The following is a 13,775-nucleotide window of genomic DNA, read 5'->3' as shown; positions in this document are numbered from 1 at the left end:
TTCTAGTCATTGTTTCAAGCAAGTTGGGATAGCTGGTACTCACTGTCTGGCTCCATTAGGAGGTACTATCTGCCTGGATTTTCCTCTCAAATTCACTAAGAAGAAGCCAATGAGCTGACTGCCTGATTAGTCAGTTCCACTCCATAACCTAACTGTTTATGTTCATTCTCCATATAACATTATATGAATGCAGAAATGGACTGGCCATAGGGCAGTGCGGTCAAATGTCAGATGGGCTGGTCCATCTTTTGTCCTGTTGGCCTGTCTGGGTTTTCTGGATGGGCTGGTGTGTTAGTACGATTGACATGCGATAATTTTTATCTTGCCTCATCCATGGAAACGAAGTGATGCTGTTGACCCATGGATAAGTGGGGTGAATAATCTGCACTTCAATGAAGAGATGAGTCTAATTTATTTTGCAAGTTACACATTCAACAACAGAGGGCGCTATTATGTCACATTAGACATATGCACAGACAGGTCATATACAGTACAGATCACTGGCTACATACAGAACAAGATATCAGTACAGCTGAATGCATGGTCTCTTGCTGTGATGGGAGCAGTATTTGTGTTACTCCAAAACAGTACATCTAGAATGCTAAAATATGTGCAGTTGTAATCAGATAAAGGTGGATCATGAAAGTATAAACGTTCCATGGTCTAAACTAAGTCTGTGAATATTTGGTGAATGTCATTGATATGTCAGCATGAACCATCAACAGAGTGATTAGACCAGTAGCATAGTCTGTAAACATACAGCAAGTAAAATATTAAGCGTAGCGTAAAGATTGATCAGATCCAGTAATAGGATTCTGTTTGTTAAAGCTATTCTTTTTCACAATAGAACCGGGTGAGATTATGCTTTATGTGGCTCTTTGACACATGTTGAAGAGCCAATCACAGGTACCGAAAGATTCTCCACACACAGATGCTTCAACTCTGTCTACTCCGTCACATGACATGGGGAGTGAAGTGGAGCCCGCTAAATAAGTCTCTTGCATTCCTTATCTCTTTTTGCACGTGTTCAAAGGGAAAGGGAGAAAGTGTTTATATGTCGCCCTTCTCTCAAAATGTTATATTTGGGACCTCTAGAGACATTTTGTATTGTGGGTTAATTTAATTTAATTTCTCGGTATTGCTGGTTTCCCCACATGACACCTCTTGGGTTATTCCTTTGTGTAGTAGAGTTGCAATAACTGTGTAATAGAGCTGTATGGATGGTGTGATTGCCAAGTTTTCTGTTTTAGTCAAGCTGCCAAACGTGAAACTGACCAAGGGGAGGGGGAGAGGGCTCTGAGGCATTTTCATTTACAGCTTTGAAGTAACTCTGGGCCAGCAAGACAAAGAAGAGAAATGACACTGAAAACAATGGGCGGGGGGAAGAGAAGGAGAGAGAAAAAGAGAGAGAAATGACAAAGCATATGGGGTTGGGGAAAAGAGTGCAGGGGAGGAGTGGAGTGGAGACCCTTAACTTGGACGTGAGAGGGGGAATGACACGGAGCAGGAGAGAGAGAGGATGCAGAGGAGAGAGTGGCAGCAGAGAGAGGGAGAGAGAGTTTGCTGTAGTATTTGATGTGTCGAGCCTCTCTTCCAAGCAGCTTCTCGGAATCAAGTGTCACTTCTACCTCCTGGAGCCTCTCAGCTTAGCCGTCTCTCTGCAATCAGGAGTCAAGCATGCAGCTGCCCACCCTACACACACACACACACACACACACACACACACACACACACACCACACACACACACACACACACACACACACACACACACACACACACACACACACACACACCACACACACCACACACACACACACACACACACACACACACACACACCCCAGTAGCTCTGGAGATGAGCAGCACAGAGGCACTTCAAGAGGCTGTCGGATACACATTCACCCTAGGATAGGAGTGTGTTTTCTATCAGGTAAGGTCAAACATTTGCTTTCAGTGCTATTACTGTACTTCCATTATTTACTTTGCCTCTTGCTCTGTCAAAGGTATTGCATGCTTTGGCTGTGTTCATTCAGTGTCCACCTTTACATTTCAAGGAAATCGCTCATCAGGATGACAGTCATACGTACAATTTTGTTTCCAGGGGATGAAAATGAGACTTTTAGCCCAAAAACATGTTTGCATTTGCCGAGAGCCTATACAGATGATGAAGTTGTTTACAGTGCATGTCGGCCATAGTTTCTCATGAACCCTTTGGACTGTTGCTTGCCAAATCAAACATAAACAACAAGGCTGGAGCAGAGGTTTGACTTCTGCAGGGCGATATTTCAAAACAAGTAAGCCTCATGTCTTCTCACAAGTCTGCAGCCTCCGTGTTTATTTTTCAAACTCTGGCACGTGCTCACGGAAAATGGTGAGCCACAATCTTTCTGATGGGAAAACTTGAGTGGACTGAACGCTTTCAAGCTGTGCTTTCCACAGGTGGGGGAACCTCTAGCTTCGAGTTAAATACTGTATAACATTGCATGGAGGTTGTGTAGAAGTGGTGTTTTTGTTTACTGTACACTAGGGCTCTCTTTGGGCTACTTTATCTTGGGGTTTCTCCCAGAGATTGCAAAGCAGATGATGTCTATTCTGAAGTAATACCCATTTTGATGTGAGTAATGAGGGCTAACAGAGCTTTGACACACGCTAATCAAAAGCAGCCTCCAAGGAAGAGTCAGACATGTCCCATGTAGGCTTATTAGCAGGGTGACATGGAGGGTTGCTGCAATCCTTAATTTAAAGATAAATATGACAAAATTATGAAAAATGGCTAGACTATACCTCTTAAAAATAACTGAACAATGCCTTAGACCCAGGACATGCTTTCAATGGTACTATCCCACTTAGTAGTGTACTGTCATCATAACCCTCCATTCCCTCCACCCTCGTCCACTCGATCCCACCCATCAATCCCCATCCCACCCTTCCTCCACCACCCCCCTGCAACTCGCATTGATGCCATTTTGTGAGAACCTGAAACTGAATTCCAGATTAAACTACTCGCTTGAGAAATATGAAACTCTGAAAGGGAGAGAAAATCCAAGCCAGGAATGAATGTTTCAGTTCCAGTTGTGAGAACTGTTTTTTCCCCCATACCGTATGGTGATGGAATTCAGTGAAAGAGGTAAATGTTTTTAAATAAAAGTGAAAAATAAAGACGTCAGTTGAGTAGCTCTCAGGATCCATTACCTTGCATAGACAAGCCATTAACATGGAATTCACTGTGCCAATAACCTTTTTCTGTCACGATCGTTGGAATAAATGGACCAAGGCGCAGTGTGCGTAGAGTTCCACATGTTTATTAAATGAAACTCACAAAAACAATAAAGAGTAACGAAACGTGATGCAAAGGCAGTGCTCACAGGCACTACACAAAAACAAGATCCCACAAAAACCCAGTGGGAAAAGGCTGCCTAAATATGATCCCCAATCAGAGACAACGATAGACAGCTGCCTCTGATTGGGAACCATACCAGGCCAACATAGAAATAAAAAAACTAGAGTACTCACCCTAGTCACACCCCGACCTAACCAACATAGAGAATAAAAGGCTCTCTATGGTCAGGGCGTGACATTTTCTCTTAGAGTGTAGGTCTATCTCTGTGATGATAGTTATTCTTGTAAATCGGGACAATCCCATCTTTTTTCCCACAAATATTTCTTCTTCATTTTAACAACATTTGAAAAATATATTTGTATAGACCACAGTATCAGCTATCACACCATGTACAGTGCTTTTAGAAAGTATTCCCACCCCTTGACATTTTCCAAATTTTGTTGTGTTACAAAGTGGGATTAAAATGGATTTAATTGTCATTTGTTTGTCAATGACCTACACAAAATACACTCTAATGTCAAAGTGGAAGAAAGATTTACATTTAAAAAATATAATATAATTTATCTTTATTAGATATTCAACCGCTTATGGCAGCAATTACAGCTGTGAGTCTTTCTGGGTAAGTCTTTAAGAGCTTTGCACACCTGGATTGTACAATATTTGTACCAGATTTTTTTACCCAATTGGTACGGACTTGGGAGAGGCGATGGTCGAGAGCCATGCGTCCTCCAAAACACAACACAGCCAAGCCGCACTGCTTCTTGACACAATGCCCACTTAACCCGGAAGCCAGCTGCACCAGTGTGTTGGAGGAAACACTGTACACCTGTCAGGCGTGCACTGTGCCCGGCCCACCACATGAGTTGCCAGTGCGTGATGGGACAAGCACATCCCTGCCGGCCAAACCCTCCCATAACCCGGACAACGCTGGGCCAATTGTGTGCCGCCCCATGGGTCTCCCGGTCGCGGCCGGCTGCGACAGAGCCTGGACTCGAACCAGGATCTCTAGTGGCACAGCTAGCACTGCGATGCAGTGCCTTAGACCACTATGCCACTCAAGAGGCCCATACAGGATTATTAAAAAAATTCTTCAAGCTCTGTCCAGTTGGTCGTTGATCTTTTCTAGACAGCCATTTTCAGGTCTTGCCATAGATTTTCAAGCCAATTTAAGTCAAAACTGTAACTAGGCCACTCAAGCAAAATCCTAGAGGAAAACCTGGTTCAGATTGCTTTCCAACAGACTGGGAGACAAACTCACCTTTCAGCATGACAACAACCTAAAACAGTGCATATTTGGCCTCCCAGTCTGTTGGAAAGCAGCCTGAACTATGTGTTCCTCTAGGATTTTGCCTGTGCTTAGCTCTATTTTGTTTCTTTTTATCCTAAAAAACTCCCTAGTCCTTGCCGATGACAAGCATGCCCAGAAAATGATGCAGCCACCACTATACTTGAAAATATGAAGAGTGGATTTGCCCCAAACATAACGCTTTTGTATTCAGGACATAAAGTTAGTTTCTTTGCGACATTTTTGCTGTTTTATTTTTGTGCCTTATTGCTAACAGGATGCATGTTTTGGAATATTTTTATCTGTACAGGGTTCCTTTTTTTCACTCTGTCAATAAAGCCCCACAGTGGAGGTGTCATAATACCGATAAAACCTAGAGGACAGACAGAGAAATGGTTCGTATTGTTTTTTCACCATTCATTTTTCCCATAGGGGATTTTAGAAACACTTAAAATAAGGGCTGTGTTTCGTATAGGCTTAGCCTGGCGTGATGCTTTGATAACCATGTGAATCTCTCTCAGACAAGATTAATTTGATCAATATATTGTGCAGTCTACTACTGGTTGATACATGCAATGTCTGAGCAGGGGAACGTAACCAATATCTGTGGTGCTGCTCGTGGCAACATCCTCTCAATGGGACCGCCAGATTCAGAAGCTTGAAAACCACATACATTTTTTTTGCTTGAAACCCCCATTCAATTTTTACCCAAAATGTAGACAATTTATTTTTTAACTGAACATAATTCATGATGGTTTTATTTTATTTGTAGTTCCTTTTGGAGTCAAAGATAATAATTTCAGTATTGTTTTAGTTTTTCAAACGGGTTTATTAGTTATTCTATTTCAGTTTATAAAATAGTATTTTCATGATTAGCTTTTGTTTTAGTTTCAATTTTAGTTTACTATAATAACCTTGGTTTGTTGATAGTATCCGGACTGTCTAAATAAGGTGGATTTATGTCAACTCCGTCATGCACATAATAAACTCTATGGCAGCTAGCCATATTCCAAGATCTTCATTTCAATCCCCCAAAAATCGAATATCTTAAGTAAACAAATTAGCCTTCCGGAAAGGCAACAACAACAAATGGCTGTCCAAATACTGTAGAAAGTAAATGGGATTTTTTTTAAATTATCTGATCAGAACTGTATCGTTTTACTGAGAAAAATAAAGCTTTCAAATGAATTACATATTAGATAATAGGCCATATAAGAACGGCATGTGAATATCGATTAGTACAGTTGGTATATAATGTTTGGCTAACAGAAAACAAATGGAATGTGTTAGCTAGCATTAGCAAAGGTTTGCAAATGATTTCCTTTTAAGACTGACACATGACCTCTGTGTCCCCCATGTTCCCTCCTCAACCCCCAGGGAGGAAGCCTCCTAGCTTGTAGTGCACTACATAGGGAATAGGGTTAATTTGGGACACAACCACACACATCCCTCCCTGGCTTCGAAATAATACCCAGAATGGTGCCTAACACCCAAAACATTGATTACTCTGAGAGGAAAAAATGTGTAACTCTGAAGCAAGAAAAGAGACTGTGTTACGGAAACATCCGCAGAAGGCTCCCTTGTAACAGTAGGCCTACTGAGTTGCAATGATTAACTAGACATTATGATAGAGTTAGCCTGTCCATAGCCAATAAAGATAAGGAATAAGATTGACCAAAACAGGTCGGCAGTAGCTGTTCATCTATGATAATTAATAGGATTGTGTCACTTTCTGTGGCTTTGGAGAAAAATGGTGTCACTTTCTGTGGCTTTGGAGAACAATGGCATCTACTACAGGAAGGTATTTGTGGAACTATGCCATGGCACACATAGGAAAATTCTATGCACCCCCATCCTCTGGAGTCAGATATCCGGTTTTACTTTTCCAGATGACCATTTACATTAGTAATGTATGGAGGCATTGGCATATGCCGATAAAAAGGTACAGTGCTGATAGGAAACAAGGCTTTATCATAAATTTATTGAGCTAGGAGTTCTGCTGAATGTTAGTTGTTGTGGGGGCAAAAGTTTTGCAGTGACTTCAATGGCTATACTTCCCACTGGTGTACCAGAGCATTTAATACTGATTCTTCCACTGTGAATTCTTATTTTTCTTCCCGCAATGGGATTTTGCCTCTGCCTGGAACATAAGTCGTTTAGAAAATAAGAATGAGGAGAGAAGTAATAGAGGATGGATGGGAATGGGATGCAGGCCTGTGAGTGTTTTGCATTTCAAACGAGAGCCAACATCCCATTGCCTCCAACTGAGGTGTGTAGAGAGAGAGAGAGAGAGAGAGAGAGAGAGAGAGAGAGAGAGAGAGAGAGAGAGAGAGGGAAGGTGAGCAATAATAAAAAGAACACTTACTGGACAGTATGTACTGTCCTCTGTGTCCTTTATTGTATCCATTACAGCCTAAAGTAAATAAGGTCCAGTGTAAGTCATGAATGTCCCTTCAGGGCCACTGTACAGGAGCCATGATCCCAGGAGTCTAGTCATGGGGGAAGCTTGTTATGCTATTCCCTATGAACATGTAATGCACTACTTTTGACCAGGGTCCATAGGGAATAGGGTGCCATTTGGGATGCAGCACTAATACAGCCCATCTGGCATTCCACACAAACAGGATGCAGGGCACCAGTAGCTCTGGGATCCATTAAAACAAAACAGAACAAAAATATCAACTTGAAAGAAGCCTTGATTGAACTCCTCGTGGATCTGTCTCTGTCTGCCCTGTCATCTCTCAGGCTTTCAAGTGGCTCTCTACAAATACCAAAGGGGAGAGATTTTGTGCTCGGGTTTAAACCAAAAAAACCCGCCTTTATTTTTGTTGACACTGTGGAAATCGTGTGCATGTGACCCTCTTTGTTTCTAAAGGGAATTGTTAAAACCATTTGTTTGTTTCCCTGAAATATTGACTGTTTAACCAGTCTCCTCATCACCAGTTTTAAAGGCCCAGTGCAGTCAAAAACTGTATTTTTCTTATTTCATATATATTTCCACACTATGAGGTTGTAATAATACTGTGAAATTGTGAACATGATGATAATGCCCTTTTAGTGTAAGAGCTGTTGGTAAGAGCTGCCGGAAATTTCAGGCTGTTTTGTTGGGATGGAGTGTTGGCCTTCCAAGGTGACATCACCATGCAGTAAAGTAGTTAATAGATAAAAAAGAAAGACAGTTCCAAACCTCTCTGGCAATAACAGATAATTTTCAGATAATATCTTCAGTTTTATAGCTAATTTCCTGCAATTCTACACATTTTGTAATGACTTAATGTATGCCATGTTAATATAATATCTGAGTGAGAATGTTTAACAAAATCAATGGGGGCACCCTGGAGGTCAGGGCCCCTGGGCACGTGCCCTGTGTGCCTGGTCGGTATTCGGACATGATTACTACTACTACTAAGTATAGATAGCTGGCGAGACTAACCACCACTCTCAAAATTGTCAGCTGACATGGCTAATTGAGTGACTGTCTGTGACTGACATAACAAGAGAAAAACTGCTAATGCACTACTAAATTTCGAAATTGCACCTGGTGTTTTCTACTATTCTTACTCTCAACAGTAAGTTGAGACCCCGACTGAGTCACCCCCCCCCCCCCCCGCGAGTCACCCCCCCCCCAATAAATAAATAAAATATTAATAAAAAATAATAATATATGTTTTGGATTGGGGGCCCACTAGCGACCACTTAGAACTCTTGGAACTGGCCCTGCTCATCACATTTTATTAGCATGTTTTTGGGGGGAAAACAACAATATGGTGATCATAATGATGCAGAATGTTGCATGGGAAAGACATTATATTCACATTATATTCACATAAAGTCAAAGTGCACATAAAACTTTCTTCATATAAGATATTGAAAACTATCATCTGTTTCTATGCAATTTTACCTGCTGGCTAGTGAATAGCCAGACACATAGTCCCACCTCCCTTTCCCTCCCTATGCCAAGCACTGCATTCAAGTAACGCATAACAGAATCTGACATCTTTTCCAGGTTTGCCTTCAATTCACAGAGTCAGCAGGAGAGTAAATTAGAATGTATTCCCTCCTCACTCTGCACACGCATGTGCACACAAGCACACACACACACTTTAAATAATTGTCATTGTCTGCCTCGACCGACGACACACATTTAGATTAAGATAAATGTATTGGTCAATTGCACATAAGGTCCAACCAAAAGTTTACTTCTGCTTTGAATCCACCCCATCGAAGTATACATATACATACACATATACAGGTCTTGGAGAGGTGCGGGACATCCTTTGATGCTCCCACGGTATAGACCTACATGAATACTCCAAGAACCGTCTTTTATGTAAGTCAGGAAGTGGAGTCTTCCCTATTTTATTCTTAAGGATGATCATCTATGTATTGATTCCGGAGGGATTTTCATAACAGCTTTGAATCAAGATGGCGCCGAAGAACATGGGTGACGTTTTACGTTCTCCCAACCAATTGTGCCATTTTGTTATTTTTGTTTTGTTTTGTGTAACTTATTTTTTTACTTATTGTGTACATAATATTGCTGCTACCGTCTCTTATGACCGAAAATAACTTCTGGACATCAGAACTGCGATTACTACCAAGACAGTCGTGAAGAGGGCACGACAAAGCCTTTCCCCCTCAGGAGACTGAAAAGATTTGGTATGGGTCCCCAGACCCTCAAAAGTTCTACAGCTGCACCATCGAGAGCATCCTAACCGGTTGCATCACCGCCTGGTAAGGCAACTGCTCGGCATCTGACCATAAGGCGCTACAGAGGGTAGTGCGAACGGCCCAGTACATCACTGGGGCCAAGCTTCCTGCCATCCAGGACCTATACAATAGGCTGTGTCAGAGGAAAGCCCATAAAATTGTGAGAGACTCAGTCACCCAACTTATAGACTGTTTTCTCTGCTACCGCACGGCAAGCGGTGCTGGAACTCCAAGTCTAGAACCAAAAGGCTCCTCAACAGCTTCTACCCCCAAGCCATAAGACTGCTGAACAATTAATAAAATCGCCACCGGACAATTTACATTGACACCCCCCCCCTTTTGTACACTGCTGCCACTCACTGTTTATTATCTATGCATAGTCACTTCACCCCCACCTACATGTACAAATTACCTCAACTAACCTGTACCCCCTCACATTGACTCGGTACCAGTGCCCCGTGTATATAGCCTCATTATTGTTATTCATATTGTGTTACTTTTTATTATTACTTTTTATTTTAGTCTACTTGGTAAATATTTTCTTAATTTCTGTTGTTTAAGGGCTTGTAAGTAAGGATTTCACGGTAAAGTCTACACTTGTTGTATTCGGCGCATGTGACAAATAAAGTTTGATTTGATTTGATTTGAATGTCTGAAGTTCCACCCTATTCCCTATACACAATGTACTCTATTGGCCCTGGTCAAAAGTAGTGCACTCTATAGGGAATAGAGTGCCATTTGGGACATTGCCTGGAAGATCGATATGAATGGCCTTCCTATTGTTAAGAGAAAGGTTATAACTGATGAGCACAATACTAATATGGGGAAAGGGCAACAATCGTTCAGATATAATTTCTCACATTTGGCACTACAAAACAGGGTTTGACTTGAACTTTAGAGGCAGAAATGTCATTTGATTTACATTTGATTCACTTTCAGAAAACAAATAATGCTGTTAATTATGCCATGATGAAGGTATGACAACAATAAGGGAATGATTAAGATGCCATGATAAATCATGCAGGGGCCAAGTTCATCACCAAAAGGGAACACAGAGCAAGCATGGAGAGAGGCATGCAGCATCTGGAGAAAACATTTTGACTAACCATTATATACCCCGAATATCTCCCCATTTTTTTTTACCTTCCTGTTTAAAGGAAGTTTTTGCTGGCTTGTATGGCGCTAAAGCGTCTCATCGTTTCTGGTTACAGAATTAGTATCAAGGTTTAATGGGTATTCACGTTATGGGCCTTTTCTTTACAAGAGGGTCTCTCTGGTGAGGGTTCCAGTGGTTAGCCTGTGGTCCAGGTTGTGTGTGTGTGTGCTTATTTATGTGTTTGTTATTTCTTTGAATGTCTGAGTGTGGGGGTATACATACACTATATAAACAAAAGTATGTGGACACCCCTTCAAATTAGTGTATTTGGCTATTTCAGGCACACCCGTTGCTGACAGGTGTATTCAATCGAGCAAACAGCCATGCAATCTCCATAGACAAACATTGGCAGTAGAATGGCCTTACTGAAGAGCTCAGTGACTTTCAACGTGGCACCATCATAGGATGCCACCTTTACAACAAGTCAGTACGTCAAATTTCTGCCCTGCTAGAGCTGACCTGGTCAACTGTAAGTGCTGTTATTGTGAAGTGGAAACATCTAGGAAGAACAATGGCTCAGCAGCGAAGTGGTAGGCCACACAAGCTCACAGAATGGGACCGCCAAGTGCTGAAGCGTCTGTCCTCGGTTGCAGCACTCACTACAGAGTTCCAAACTGCCTCTGGAAGCAACATCAGCCTAAGATCACCATGCGCAATGCCAAGCGTTGGCTGGAGTGGTGTAAAGCTTGCCGCCATTTAACTCTGGAGCAGCGGAAAAGTGTTCACTGGAGGGATGAATCACGCTTCACCATCTGACAGTCCGACGGACAAATCTGGTTTTGGCGGATGCCAAGAGAACGCTACCTGCCTGAATGCATAGTGCCAACTATAATGTTTGGTGGAGGAGGAATAATGGCCTGGGCTGTTTTTCATGGTTGGGACTGTTAGTTCCAGTGAAGGGAAATCTTAACTTTACAGCATACAATGACATTCTAGATGATTCTATGCTTCCAACTTTGTGGCAATAGTTTGGGGAAGGCCCTTTCCTGTTTCAGCATGACAATGCCCCCGTGCACAAAGTGAGGTTCATACAGAAGAACGCTACCTGCGAGATTGGTGTGGAAGAACTTGACTGACCTGCAAAGAGCCCTGACCTCTACCCCATCGAAAACCTTTGGGATGAATTGGAATGCCGACTGCGAGGCAGGCCTAATTGCCCAACATCAGTGCCCGACCTCACTAATGCTCTTGCGGCTGAATGGAAGCAAGTCCCAGTAGCAATGTTCCAACATCTAGTGGAAAGCCTTCCCTGGAGAGTGGAGGCTGTTATAACAGCAAAGACAGGACCAAATCCATATTAATGCCCATGATTTTGGAATGAGATGTTCAACGAGCAGGTGTCCACATACTTTTGGTCATGTAGTGTATGTGAGTATTGTGTAGGTATATTGGGGGAAGTGTGTAGCCTAGGTCTGTCTATGTGTGTGTTTGTGTCAGGGTCCCCTCCTCTGGGCCCTATTGTGGACCTTTCTGCCCATTGGGGAGGCTGTTTCTTAACAATTACTGCTGACCTGTGAGTGATTTACACAGTCTCTTGGTGGGGCTGGCTCTGGACGTGTGAGTAGCCCCCTTATGAGAGCCCAGCATACGTCATACCTCTCACATGTAAACACAGGCCCCCTTCTCCAATGTACACAAGCACATGTGAAGCTGGAAACACAAGGAACTGATTTGGGGCATGTCTCTTTTTCCCTCTCTCTTGGGTGGGATGCGGGGAGTATTCATACAGTATGTTTGCATGTACAGCACCAGTCAAAAGTTTGGACACACCTACTCATTCAAGGGTTTTTCTTTATTTTTGCTATTTTCTACATTGTAGAATAATAGTGAAGACATCAAAACTATGAAATAACACATATGGAATCATGTAGTAACCAAAAAAGTGTTAAACAAATCAAAATATATTTTAGATTATTCAAAGTAGCCACCCTTTGCCTTGATGACAGCTTTGCACACTCTTGGCATTACTCTCTAAGTCTAAATTAATGCATATGCATACATACCCATACACCGATAGAATTGAACGATGCACTCCGTTGCTTTCCTCTCCCTTGTGGTTGGAGGATGAATTACGTACACAATTGCAGGATGTTATCTCCTAGGAAACAACAATTCACATGTCTCTTTACTCAACCACAGCATATGGAGAAACGCTTATAGTCTCCTTACCTCTTGTACAGTCAGTAAAACTCAAAACAAAAAGGTGGAACATTTTGTGCGCTCCCCACCCTCCACCTTCCACCCTGCTCAATAAATGCTGCTTTCTGGGGATTCTTGGTTTCCCTCTGTAGCCCCTACCCCTTCACCTCCCCATTCCTCCATCTCTGTGAAACAGCTTTTCAGTGTCAGTGAAAACATGTATCTACTCGCTTCCGATTCGCTCCGTTACACGTCGACTCCTTTACACCTCTTACACTGATTCTCTCTTCGTCACTTCTCTCCTCTCCGTCGCCCCCTTATCATCTCCCCCCTCGCTCTCCTCTCTCCTCTCTCTCTCTCTCTCTCTCTCTCTCTCTCTCTCTCTCTCTCTCTCTCTCTCTCTCTCTCTCTCCTCTCTCTCTCTCTCTCTCTCTCTCTCTTCTCTCTCTCTCTCTTCTCTCTCTTCTCTCCATCCGTCCTCACTTTCTACCGCACTCCACGTCACCTTTTACTCACATCAATCACTTCCACTCACTCACTCACTCACTCACTCACTCACTCACTCACTCACAATTTGTCATTCCCCTCTCTCAGACTTCTGTAAATCTTTAGGAGAGCCCCAAACAGAGTGAGCATGACTTCTTAACATCATTTTTTCCCCTGAGGAAAATGCATTGACCACACAATGCTTTTGGGATACACTGTATATTGTAAACTGGGTGGTTCCAGCCCTGAATGCTGATTGGCTGACAGCCGTGGTATATGAGACCGTATACCATGGGTATGACAAAACACTTGTTTTTACTGCTCTAATTACATTGTTATCCAGTTTATAATAGCACTCCGGGATGCATCGTGCCTAAGAACAGCCCTTAGCCGTGGTATATTGGCCATATACCACACCCCCCCGTGCCTTATTGCTTAAATATACGTTGCACAATGGACTTAATTGGGCTCAACAACTTCCATACGCTCTATTTCCATATAGGTCCAAATGTTCCAGAGTGTTTATACTTTACAAATGCCTCCTTAGGAGAGGCTCGTTGTTTGTTTTTTTGCGAGGAGAGCAGAGAAACAGACATACTATTATGATTATCAGATTATGCATTGCGAGGCCCCGTCATCTGTGGCTCAGAGCCAAAG

General features: G+C 42.5%; 1 protein-coding gene across 2 annotated transcripts in view; it reads left to right on the top strand.

Annotated features, from left to right (window-relative positions):
* Positions 1-1,820: 1,820 nt before the first annotated feature.
* ripor3 (RIPOR family member 3) overlaps positions 1,821-13,775 on the top strand; it is a 57,762-nt gene continuing 45,807 nt past the window's right edge. For both annotated transcript variants that reach the window (XM_023983700.2, XM_023983692.2), the window contains exon 1: positions 1,821-1,932. The gene's annotated coding sequence lies outside the window, so the exon portion shown is untranslated. The remainder of the gene's footprint in view (positions 1,933-13,775) is intronic.

The sequence above is a fragment of the Salvelinus sp. IW2-2015 genome, linkage group LG1 (genome assembly GCF_002910315.2).
Source record: "Salvelinus sp. IW2-2015 linkage group LG1, ASM291031v2, whole genome shotgun sequence".
Taxonomy (NCBI): Eukaryota; Metazoa; Chordata; class Actinopteri; order Salmoniformes; family Salmonidae; genus Salvelinus; species Salvelinus sp. IW2-2015.
This window is presented reverse-complemented; position numbering and strand designations above follow the sequence as displayed.